The sequence below is a fragment of the Microcebus murinus genome, chromosome 4 (genome assembly GCF_040939455.1).
Source record: "Microcebus murinus isolate Inina chromosome 4, M.murinus_Inina_mat1.0, whole genome shotgun sequence".
NCBI classification, from domain to species: domain Eukaryota; kingdom Metazoa; phylum Chordata; class Mammalia; order Primates; family Cheirogaleidae; genus Microcebus; species Microcebus murinus.
Window position 1 is genome coordinate 40170097 of NC_134107.1, and position 13319 is coordinate 40183415.

Sequence of the window (13319 nt, forward strand, 5' to 3'; positions counted from 1 at the left end):
CAGACAGTCCCTGACTTACAGTGGTTTGACTTAAGTTTTTTTAACGTTATGATGATGAGAAAGCATCAGGCATTCATTATATTTCTCGGCTTACAATAGGGTTATGTCTGGATAACTTATAATGGATAAATCTATCATAACTTGAAAATATTGTAAGTCAAAAATGCACTTTTGACTTATGATATTTATTTTATGATGGGTGTATTGGAACAGAAGTCTTGGGTCATTTTTTATTTGCTAATTATATGTTATAGGATTCAATTAGCTCACAAGCATATTTCATTATATTTGGAAAGGGAGAGTGAGCAATATAGCATTACTACATGTTGTTCTTATTTAGAGGATAATTCAACAGCAAGTATTGTAATCCCATGAGGGAATAGTATGATTTCTCCCAACTGATAAAGGGAGGCAGGTTACGAATCTCAGAAACAAATTTTATGCTTGAATCACAGAAACTGTGGCATTGCTGTGCTTCTTTCATCTCTTTTTCAAAATATTGCATTGTGTTAAACTTTAAATTTTCTAAAAGTGGAATAAATATTTTTAATAATTATGGACTGAATATTGAATGTTCTCAATATTAATCTGTTCAGACATATTTCTGGAATAGCCTTATAATGGTCTATGCAGATATAAACTCAGAGGTCAAACAGAGATTGAACTCTTCTGCTTTCAATATGAGGTTATAAAAACTCAATCACAAAGAAACTAATAAATTTGCAACCCTTAATGGATTATACTAAGAAAACATAAAAAATACTAGGTCATTTCTGTCTTTAGGCTTCAGGTGGTTGTTAATCTTTAGCAAATCTCTCCATTTACCATCAAAGCAATATAGTTTAAGTTGAGGACTTTAAGAGCCACTTCACTTTTTGCGGGTAGTCAATTGAGAAGAGATGTAATTAATACAACCTTAAAGTATGATTTTTTTAAAGAACTATTTTTAAAAGAATAAGGTATTTAATTTTATTAAGCCAATTCTGTTAGCACCTGTGTGAGAGCTTAAAATTCAGCTTAATTATTGCAAGAATGAAAATAGATATTTCAGATGTCATCTCAAAACTAAAGAGTGGATTAAAAAAGGATCAATAATTACATTTTGTTCTTTAGTCATGATCATGAGGGATCTCTTCCTAAGGAAGATACACTTTAGCTCATTCTCAACTAAGGAGAAAACTTTAATTATTAAAGTATCATTCCAGGTACAGTAGACACCAGAAGAAAGGTGTCCTTATTCAACAAACATTTCACTGTACTATAGAAACCAGCACTGAGCTTATTTTCAAATGGACTCATTTTAGAACAAATGCTCACATCTTTTCACATCTAACACTATGAAATATTAGATGTGAAAAGCAGAATTTAAGAGTAATAATGATCTTTGAAAAGAAACAGTGGCAGAAAGAGGAAAATTTTAACAATAGTTAAAAGAACAATTTATATAAAAAGAAGAGATATTTCTGTGATATTCGACAAAAATTATTTTCTCTTATACAAAGATAGATGGTAGAAAGACTGATAAAATAGGGAACCTTATTCAATATTACAGTAGATAATAAAGACAAAGTTTTAAAAAGTACTTGATTGGAATAAATATAAAATTGAATAAAAAGAAATTTGGTATATATCTTAAAGTTTATTCCCACTGAATTTTGTATTTAAATTTCATCTTTAAGGATCCTGTCAAACTGCAATTTAGCCTGTTTGAATGCCATACATTTTGGACAACATATCTCTTTGCAGTTCCAGATTGGGCACTCTAAATCTTTAGGAAAATATGTCTAGTTTCCTCAACTCTATCCCATGTGTTGTGGTTTCTCTAGTTGCTGAGAATCTCAGTGGTGGCTGTCCTCTGCAGAAGGATAACAAAGTTTTCCTGGAGCTCTCCTTTCTAATAACAACTAGGTCAAAGTCAAAGGGAAAATGGGGAGGAGGGGAGCACAAGGGTGGAGCTTTGATTTGCTCTGCAGGAAGCTATTGGACTGGTCATTTAATTGTCTTTTTTGCTTCTGTTTTCTATGTCTTGGTCTTTCTGTTGTATTTTCTGAAAGGTTTTTTCAATGTGATTTCACAACACTTCTATTGAATATTCCAATTTATGCGAATGTGTGTGTGTTTATATATGTATATAATTTCCACGGGTTCTTCTGTGTTATGGAGATATAATTTTAAAGCAATCTACTCATTTTCATGAGTGCGGTATATTTTCTCAATTCTTTGAGAACAATTGTTTTATAGTTGTGCTCTAAGTTATATTTATGAACTTGGGTTATAGTCAAATTAATCTTATTTGGATTTCAGATCCACTCCCCAGCTGTATGATAAAGCTTGTAAAAGTCATCGAATCTCCTTGGGCCTAACCTTCTTCACCTAAAAATTTAATAAAGATAATGATTCCAATGTTTATTAAATTCATCTAAACAAAAAGCATGGTGTCTTGAACATCTATCTACCATGTTCAGAGTGTATGTATGTGTGTGTGTGTGTGTGTGTGTGTGTGTGTGTGTGTGTGTGTGCATGTTTGAAAATTAAAAGGGCTGGAGAGAATAGGGGGGTGATGGTAGAATAGGCAATAAACAAACATTAATAAGAATAACAAATAAATAAAATATTGGTAAGTGAAATGGGATTTCATTGTGTTGATCTTCTTATCATTCTTGATGAGGAGGGTTGCCTAAACCAGCTTTCTACTTTATGGCAAGAATAGAATATAAGGCCTACATTTTGCTGGCATTTTTCATTTAATAAAAAGGAAGGGGGTCATCTGCAAAAGCCCTGTTGCCATATAACATGAAATAGTCATTTCTCTGATCATGTTCATAGGTTTTACCCATACTTATGGGGAGGAGATTATATAAGAGTGTGCCTCCCTGGGGGCCATTTTTAAATTCCACCTAACGCAATTATTTCATGTATAGTTCAAAATCACAGGACAACTCCTAGATGTGAAGGACTCTCTGTAAACAAATCACAGGTTTCAGAATGAAAATGTAAAGACTTACCACATTTTTGTTATTTTAGGAGCTCTATTAATGCACATTTTGGTTTTGGCTGTTAATTACCATAACCTGTGTATGAAGATTTCAATTATATCTTACTTGTTTCAAATTAATCACTTACCACTTTGAATGCATCATTCCTAATAGTTTGTTTTGTTAATTTTGGTTTTTGGGTTTTCTTCATGGTTTTCTTACGTGCTCTCTCTGATCTCAATTTCCTGCCCATTAATGTAAGCTTGAATAGATTCCATGAATTACCAGTGCTAATGATTATGAAATCCAGGAAATCCAGTCTGATTTAATTTCCCCTATTTCCCCTAACTTTTTATTTTGAAAAATTTCAAACCTGCAAAAAATTTGAAAGGGTAATACAAAGAGCACCCTATAAGTACTCTATACATAAACATTTATCAGTTGCTAACATCTTCTTGTATTTGCTTGTTTACACTTCCACCCAATTGTATGTAAATATCTCTTTCTTTCTGTCTATTTCTGTCTCTGTCTCTATCTCTTTGTCTCTCTCTCTCTCTCTCTCTCTCTCTCTATATATATATATATATATATATATATATACATACACACACATATATGCATATAAGACATTTTTCTAATATCATTTCACAGTAAGTTATATATGGCTAAATACTTTGATTTATATATTCTAAAAACAAGAACATCCTCCTATATAACATAATACCATTTCACAACCTAAGAATTTACCATTATTCAATATACAGCCTGTAATATTATTCAAGTTAGTCTATTTTCAAATTTCCCAAATTATTTTAAAAAATACTTTATAGATTTTTTAAAATATTGAGGACCCAAACAAAGCAATATAAATTTATGAGTTAAACAATATTTTAAAAATTAAAATAAACAAAATAATCACTTATAGCTAGAAGTTTTAGTTTTTCAACAATGGGGATGGAGGATAAAATTAGTGGATTCAACTCTAGGATCAGTGAGACTATGACTCTGATGCTATGTGTGTCTCAGAGGGATATCCTAAGTAATTCAGAGGACTAGTGCATTTGCAAGAACATGGAGAATCTCAAACATATTTATTATTTTCTTAGGAAAGAAAGAGAAGTTATGTTCACAAGAACACATAAACCTATTGAATAAACATCAATCTGGAACAATAAATCAAGAAAGAATTACTTATAAAGAAAAAAATTATTAACTAACATACTGGGTTGTTAAAAAATATATTTATATTACTATACCATGGTTTTATATATTTGGTAGATTTAAAGCGTTTTTTAACCTTTTTATTTTGAAATAACTATAGATTCACAGGAACTAGTAAACATAGTACAGAGAGGTCCTGTGTAACATTCACCCTATTTACTCAATTAATTATATCTTATGTAAATAGAGTGCTATAATATCAAACCTAGGGAATTGATATGTAAATAAACTGTGTGTATGATTCTATGTCAATTTTTCATATGTGTATATTTGTATAACTCCAACTACCTTTAAAATACAGAAATATTCCATTACCACAAGAATATCTCTTATGCTATCTACCCCTTTACAGTCACACTCACCTCTCGCTCATCACTTTAAACTTATTTTTGCATTATTTATGACTGTAATGACACATATATTTTTAAATTTTAATCACTTTAGTTATTTAACAGTGAAAATTAAAACTTCCTATTTTTTTCCCACTTGCTCAATTAAAATATTAAAATTCAATATGAATTGCATAAAATAATCTTAGGACTACAAATATATACAAACTTTATACTGATAAATTGATGATTTGAAGTCATAAAGACCTAAATTCTCTTAAGTAATCTTCATGTAAATAGATTTTTGTCTTACTCTAATGAGCAAATTTTTAATTAAGGCAATAAAGTCATCAGATTTACAAGATACAGAAGTTAAAAAGCAAAATTGTCTACATAACTAACTGGGTAATATAAATGATGATTGAAGATTATCTAAATTTTACTTTACATGCCCTAGTACTTCTTGTATTTCTTAGCTTATCAGTCCTATTTCCATGTAAACATTATCAAATAAGCAATGCCTAGGAGAAAAAGCAGCACTTTTCCAAAAAGCACCTTCTCTCACACACACACAGAGACTTTAACTAATTTAAGCTTTTGTAAGTATAAAATACAAAATCAAAATTATTCTGTGATTTCAGGTACAAAATTTTCAGATGAAGATCAAGAAACGTATTGCAAGATATTTATAATTAACAGCTAAAACTAAAACATGTCACTCAATTGCAAAATTGTTCATTTGGTGTTAAAGTTTCAACAGTGTTTCACAGTAATGCAGCACAGAAAAAATAAAATTGCATGCTTTTTAAGCAACTCGGTACAAGAATGAAAACCCTATCAGATGACATAAAACAACACAAATGCAGATAATTATTAAATTTAAATTTTCATTGCATAGTGATAAATATACAGATATTAATAACAGTTAAAATTTCTGAAGAGAAACACTTAAAATAATTTTATTTGTTTTAAAAATCCAAAAAAATAAATCAACAAAACAAACTATGAGGAATGGTGCAAAGTGGTAAGTGATTAATTTATAACAAGTGAGATATAATTGGAATCCTTATATACAGGTTATGGTAATTAATAGCCAAAACCAAAATGTTCATTGATAGAGCTCCTAAAATAACAAAAATACGGCAAGTCTTTACATTTTCATTCTGAACCCCTGAGATATGTTTGCAGAGAGTTCTTCACATATAAGAGTTGTCCTATAATTTGTACATGAAATAATTGTGGTAGATGGAATTTAAAAACGGCCCCAAGGAGGCACACTCTTGAATAATCCCCTCCCCATGAGGGTGGGTGAAACCTTTGAACATGATGAATGTCATGACTATTTCATGTTATAGGGCAAAAGGGATTTTGCAGATGCAGTTAAAGTTCCAAATTCATTGACTTTAGAATAAGGGGCTAATCTGATATGGACCAGACCTAATCACACAATCCTTTTTAACCTGGATCTAGACGTTAGAGACAGGGAAGTAAGAGATTTAAGATGGAAGAGAAGGATTTGATTTGTCATTGCTTGCTTGACAATGGAGAGGGCCATGTGGCAAGGGATGAAGAAAGCCTCTAAGAACTGAGAGTGGCCCCCAGCTGACAGTCAGCAAGGAACTCGGGATCTCAACCCTACAACTGAAAGCGAATTTTTCTGCCAAAAGCAAAAATGAGCCCTAAAGTGAATTTTTCTCTGGACTCCCCAGATAAAAACTCGCCTTAGATGACACCTTCATTTGAGCCTTGTGATACTTTGAGCAGAGAACCCAGCCATGCAGTGTTGGCATACTTCCCTAATTTATTCTATTGAAATAATTTTGACTGCAATAATTGGAGGTACGTATGCAAAATATGTACAAGGGAACTGGAACATTTCATGAATTATACATTGAAAAGTCAAGACTGTAAGTTGGAGCCTCACCTCTGGCAATTTTATTTTGAATTGTACAATAAAATAAACAAATCACATATTTTTCAAAATTATATTCATATGTTTAGTATTCATGCTTTATGCTTTTAGATACATTGATGATAACAAGTGGCAACCATGAAAAGGTTTACATTTTCCCTCCTCCTGACACAGCCACTGGGTTGGCAATAATTTGAGGTATTATCAAGTCTCCACATGATTCAAATGTGCTACCGATAAAACATTTCTTTCAAGGAGTATTCAACCTCAGTTTAAAAACTAAGCCAAATGTGAACATACATGTTTTTAATTCTGAACTCACAATTTTCAAAACTCATATTCCATATAATTTGTATACTGTATTTCCTCTCAGCCCCAAATCTAAATATAAAAATTATTCCAAGGGAAGGGAAGCTGGAAATAAACTTGAGGAGGTGAGGCTACTATACAGAAAACAATACACAACAAGAAATTAGAGTAAGTAAATAGAAAAAGGAGGGCAAGGGAGTAGAGCAAGATGTCCAAATAGAAACATCCAATAATGTCCCTCTGTGCAAACACCAAATGCAACAACTACATACACAAAGAGGCCCCTTCAGAAGAACCAAAAATTAGGTGAATGGTCACTGTACCTGGTTTTATCATTGTGTCAAAGAAACAGGCACTGAAGAAGACAGAAAAGTCAGTCTTGCTGGGCACAGTGGCTCACATTTGTAATCCTAGCACTCTGGAAGGCCAAGGTACGAGGATCACTTGAGGTCAGGAGTTTGAGACTAGCCTGAGCAAAAGCGAGACCCCCATCTCTACAAAAAATGGAAAAACAGTCATGTGTGGTTGTGCATGCCTGTAGTCCCAGCTACCTGGGAAGCTGAGGCAGAAGAATCACTTGAGCCCAGGAGTCAGAGGTTGCAGTGAGCTATGATGATGCCACTGCACTCTAGCCAGGGCAACAGAGGGAGACTCTGTCTTAAAAAACAAAAACAAAAAGACAGTCTTATGTTGCCTACACCATCCCTCCCCAACCCCTAACAGTGCCAGGACAGCCTGCCTAGCAGAGAGAGCATCTGTGTGCCCAAGAGAGGGAGAATGAAGTGATTATGGGACTTTACATTGGAACTCAAGGCTGTCCTGTCAAAGCAGAACAAAACACAGGGAAGAATTCTGCCGGCCCTCATGGAGAGAGCATTTAGACCAGCCTAATGATAGGGAAATCCTTCACCCTGAAACCTGGGTTCTGGCTAGCTCCACTGAAAGGAGCCTAGGGCCTGTAATAAATTCATAAGGCTGTCAGGTCACACAGGCTTCAGTCCTTGGGCAATTCCTGTGGATGTGATGGCCCAGAGTCAGTTGACTTGGTGTGCATGGGACCCAGTGAGACACTAGCAGTGTTGGCCAAGCCAGTGTCCCTGTCATATCTCCCCTAACTATACACAATGCAGCTCAAGGGGAGTCTTATTCCACTTGGGGAAAGGAAAAGGTGAGTTCAGAGAATTTTGTTTTGCAACATGGGTACCAGCTCAGCCACAGTAAAATAAAGTACCAAGCAGACTCCTGAGGCCTCTGATTCCAGGCCTTAGGTTTTAGACAGCGTTCCTAGATCCACCCTAGGCCAGGAGGAAACATACTGCCTTGAAGGAAAGGACTCAGTTCTGGCAAAGTGCACTACCTGCTGACTAACGAGCCCTTGGGCTCTGAAAATTATCAGAGGTAGCCAGGCAACAGTCACCATTGTCTTTCGGTTAGATTTGGCTGGTTTCAGATGTGACCTTACATAGTCCCAGCTGTTGTGTCCGCAAGGGAGTGCCTATGTCATTCTTCTCCCAACTCCAGCAGCCAAGCACAAAGAGTGGAGGAAAAGAGTGAGAAACTGCCTGGTAATCCATGGAATCCTCTCATATCTTACCCAAGTCTACCAAGGTGGTACCACTAGGAGTGTGTAAATGTCACAGTGTTACTGGCTTAGGGAAGCCCCAGTGCTGATATGGTTACAATGACCAAAGACTTGGATCACAATAATCAATTCCCTTTGACTATCTGGAAAGCCTTCTCAAGAAGGACGGGTTCAAATAAGGCCAGGCTGTGAAGATTAGAATAAATACCTAACTCTTCAATGCTCAGATATCAAAGAATATCCACAAGCATCAAGAACACCTAGGAAAACATGACCTCACCAAATGAACTAAATAAGGTACCAGTGACCAATCCTGGAGTAATGGAAATATGTGACCTTTCAGACAATTTAAAATAGCTGTCCTAAAGAAGTTCAATGAACTTTAAGACAACACCGACAAGGAATTCAGAATCAAAACCTGTGAGATATAGACTGCACATGGTGTCCCACACCTGTATTCTGAATACTTTGGGAGGTTAAGATGGGAGGATTGCTTGAGGCCAGGAGTTCAAGACCAGCCTGGGCAAGAGTAAGACCCTGTTTCTCCAAAAAGAGAAAAATTAGCCAGGCATGGTGGTACATGCCTATAGTCCCAGCTACTGAGGAGGCTAAGGCAGGAGAATCACTTGAGCCTAGGAGTCTGAGGTTGCAGTGAGCTATGATGATGCCACTGCATGCTAGCCCAGATGGAAGAGAGAGACCCTGTCCCCCACCCCTGCCCCCTAAACAACTATGGGATACAACAGAAGCAGTACTGAGAGGAAAATTTATAGAAATTAGTGCCTACATTAAAAAAATATGGGACCATGTGAGGTACAAAGAGGCTCATGAGATTGCTGATTAGAGATGTGTCCTGGAATTGGTATGCCACGTGTAGAGAAAACAACAGCAAGTCTCAATGTAAATGCCAGATGGATTATCAGAACGTAGATGCCTAGAATTAAGAGTAATTGCAAAGATCCATTTGCAATTAAATGCTGAAATGAATGGTGTAACAATGGTGAATACCAAATACCAGGTAAATACCAAATACCTGGTGAATACCAGGTATACCAAAAAAGCCACCCACCTGGTCCAGAAAGCTCCATTAGGGGGGTAGGCTACTTTCTACACAACATCACTACATGAACTCATCTGGAAACCTTGACAATAAAATATTTGAAATCCAACAGACCCTGCTTTATGTTGTTTTGGAAATACACTTTCAAAATGTATTTAGTGTCTTGAGATATGAATAAAATAAAATATTAAATTAATTTTCCTTTTTATTTTTTAATGTGATTAATTGATTACTTTTTTACAATTACATATATGACTTGCATAATATTTTTGACAAACAATACTGCTTTTACAACACAACAGTTTTGTTTTTTGTATTAGGAAATCTGAATTTTTACTCATATTTAAGTGCTTGTAATTTACTATTCTACTGATAATTGTACATATGTATAAGTATAGATTTGTGTATGTTTTCATAGTAGCTTATGAAGAAATATCCTGTTCACCTAACTTCCCAAGATAGAATCCATGGCAATGCTACAGCCAAAGTTGTCTTTTAACCTACTTGCTTACTGCCTTCTTAATTATATTTTCACATAGAAGTGATTTTTTTTCGGGACTCAAGTCCAAGTCACTTTCAAGGATATTGAATTTCATCCAGAGAAGAACCAAATATATATATTTCAGTCTCACTCTGTTGCCCAGGCTACAGTGCTATGGTGCCAGCCTAGCTCACAGCAACCTCAAACTCCTGGGCTCAAGCAATCCTACTGCCTCAACCTCCCGAGTAGCTGGGACTACAGGTATGCGCCACCATGCCCGGCTAATTTTGTCAATATATTTTTTTAGTTGTCCAGCTAATTTCTTTTTTTTTTTTTTTTTTTTGTAGAAGTGGAGTCTCACTCTTGCTTAGGCTGGTCTTGAACCCCTGAGCTCAAAAGATCCTCCTGTCGTGGCCACCCAGAGTACTAGGATTAGAGGTGTGAGCCACCACACCTGGGCAAGAACCAAATATAATCAGATAATCCTTGAATACACTAAAATTTGAGACCCTGTAACTAGCATATTACATATAAAAGTTATCAGTAGGCTATGAAATTCTTTTTAGCTAGTGAAACAAACAATAATACAATCTGCCTAAGAGACATTATGCCATTCATATTTATGATTTACCTTCAGGGAATTGTGATGGGACATAAGGTTGGAAAGGAACATTGGTAGGTAACTATTGTCAACTACTTCTCATTTACCTTGGTTATATAGACACATTTCCTGAATAGATCAGTCTGCCAGGGAAAACACATATTCAGGCATATTCTTAGTGGATTTAGGCTGACAATTCATTTCTAAAGTCCATATAACCAGTTAACTATAAGCAAAGGGTCTGACTTTTAATGAAATTTCTCAATACCAATACAACAAAAATAATTCAGAAGTGAGTTTACCTGTGGATGAAAATGAATGAGAAGCCAATAAAATACATACTCTAATGTTTGCATAATTTTCTCTTCCAAATGACATTGAAGAAAGACTTGGAAGATAATTTTTGATACTATTTCTCATTGTTTTACTATTGTCACGTTTGCTTATTCATCAACTCTTTGGAATCCAGGAAAAAAACTAACCAACAGAATTGCTCCAACAATATCCTCCTGGCCCTTGAACACAGACTACTTTTAATAAATTACTTCATATTTCTATATTTCTGAGCCAACTTTCCCCTCATGTGTTGAGATGACATCAGAGGAATAGGAAATGCATACTGGCAGAAAATTGTGCTCTTCTATTCCCTAGAGAAAATATCGATCTGATTTATAAGCTTGAGGCAGAGATTTAGCCACTAATCAAGTATAAACACATACTATCTGCATCAGCCAAATCTAATTGCAAATTTTCAGCCTGTTTCTTTTCCCTGTTCCTGGATCATAGTCAATATTAATCTAATAGCCATAAAATTGAATCATCTAACATAGACCCTCCCCATAATATTATTCAATATTTATTATGGAGTCATTGTTTCAGAAATGATGATATTAGAAGAACATTTTGCTTCAAAGAAAATAACTTATTTTTAAATAAATCATACTTAGTTAATTGTTCAAATGTAATTATAAAAAAAATAGAAAGATAGTCAGAAGAACTTAGAAATGAAAAAATTGCATGTGCTATTTTCTCAGCCCATGTTTTGAGATTGTAATAGAACACTGATCTGATACTTAAAATATATCTGTGGCAGGCAAAATTTTAAGGTTATCTCTAATGACCTACACCTTTGTATAAGCCTTTTGCCTTGAGTGTGAGTAGGACTTGTGAATAGGAAGAGATATGACTCTTGTGGTTATGCTACATTATATGGTAAAAATGAAGGGATTTTTCAAATGTAACTAAGATCTCAAATTATTTGAATTTAATTAATCAGAAGGAAGATTATTGTTTGGCTAATGGCTACAAAAATAGATAGAAGGAATAAGTTCTAGTGTTTGATAGAACAGTAGGGTGATTATAGTTAACAATAATTTATTGTAATTTCAAAATACTAGAAGATTTGAAATGTTCTCAACCCAAAGAGATGATAAATATTTGAGGTGATGGATATCCTAATTAACCTGATTTGATCATTAGACATTGTATATATGCAGCAAAATATCACATGTGCCCAATAGATACATACAATTATGATGTATCAATAAAAAAAAAGGAAGATTATCCTGTATGGGCCCAGCCTAACTAGGTCTTTGAAAGAGGGCTTTGGCCTTTCCTGAACTTAGAGATTGAAAGCTCAGGAAACTCACCTCTCTCTTTTTCTATTGCTGGGTTTGAAGAAGAAAACCACCATGAGTTCAGTAGCTGCAAGAAAATGAATTCTGCCAACAACCACAAGAACTTTGAAGAGGACTCTGAACCTTAAATGAGACCACAGCCCCAGCACACACCTTGATTACACCCTTGGTAGACCCCAGTGCAGAGACCCAGCTAGGCCATACCTGGACTTCTATACCCACAGAAAGTGTGAGATATATATTTTTTAAAATCACTAAGTTTATCCTTATTTGTTATGTAGAAACAGAAAACCAACACAGTATCAGAGGGCTTTTTTTTTAAAGTAATCACCTAAAACCTGCAAATAAAAGACAAATATTTTACACAAGTTTTATTTGTCTAATAATCCTTTTTAAACATCTCATACCTTTGTTCCAAATCTGTGTGTTCTCTGAAGCTTAAAGACACAAAAGTTAGAAATAGCTTTTCCCTCAGATTCTCCACAAACGAGGCTCTCAGAGGTAAAGATCCCAACGACCGGTTTGATACAGTAGAGGTTGCCTAGCAACCATCTCACTTCACCTCACTGGAGCCATGAGTGCATCAGTTTCAAGGGCAACTAACTCACAGATCAATAATTAAGACAGAAAATGAAGATAAAAGCAGAAAATATTAGTGGAGTACCCCATGGAGTAAATAGAATCCAGATATTAAAAGCAAAAAAAAAATACTGCATAAGGCTTTTCATTTATTTTTCTCTGCTAAAACATATGTATGTACATAGAGAACTTAGGAAAAAAACCAAAAAACTTTATTATCACCAACCTCACAAATACTGTTGAGCTAAAGATAAGGAATGGTGACCGAGGAAAATCCATGTGTCCATACAGGACTGAATATAGCTTAAATTTATCTGACCCACCCAACTCCCATTTTGAATGTAGGAAAATAAGAAAAAAATAATAAAACAAAGGGAAGAAAAAAATTTTAAAGTTCAGAAAACAGAAAAGCAGAGATAGTACATGACTTAACCAAGATGCAACAGAGAGTTAGGATCATAGTTGTTGCTAGAACCCACAATTCTAGATAACAGTTTTGCACTCAAGTAAGTATGCTACAGTTGGAAGAACACAAGATTTGGAGTAAGATACTGAATAGGGATCTCAGCTTTGTCACTTTCCAATTATGCCATGCTGGGTAAGTTACTTGTTGAAACTTTGCGATTTAATTTA

The 13319-nt window shown here is 34.7% G+C and overlaps 1 long non-coding RNA gene across 2 annotated transcripts in view; it reads right to left on the reverse strand.

Annotated features, from left to right (window-relative positions):
- Positions 1 to 12630, reverse strand: part of LOC105854899 (uncharacterized) — a 68292-nt gene extending 55662 nt beyond the window's left edge. For both annotated transcript variants that reach the window (XR_012918836.1, XR_012918835.1), the window contains exon 1: positions 12515 to 12630. This is a non-coding gene — a long non-coding RNA (uncharacterized LOC105854899). The remainder of the gene's footprint in view (positions 1 to 12514) is intronic.
- Positions 12631 to 13319: the final 689 nt, after the last annotated feature.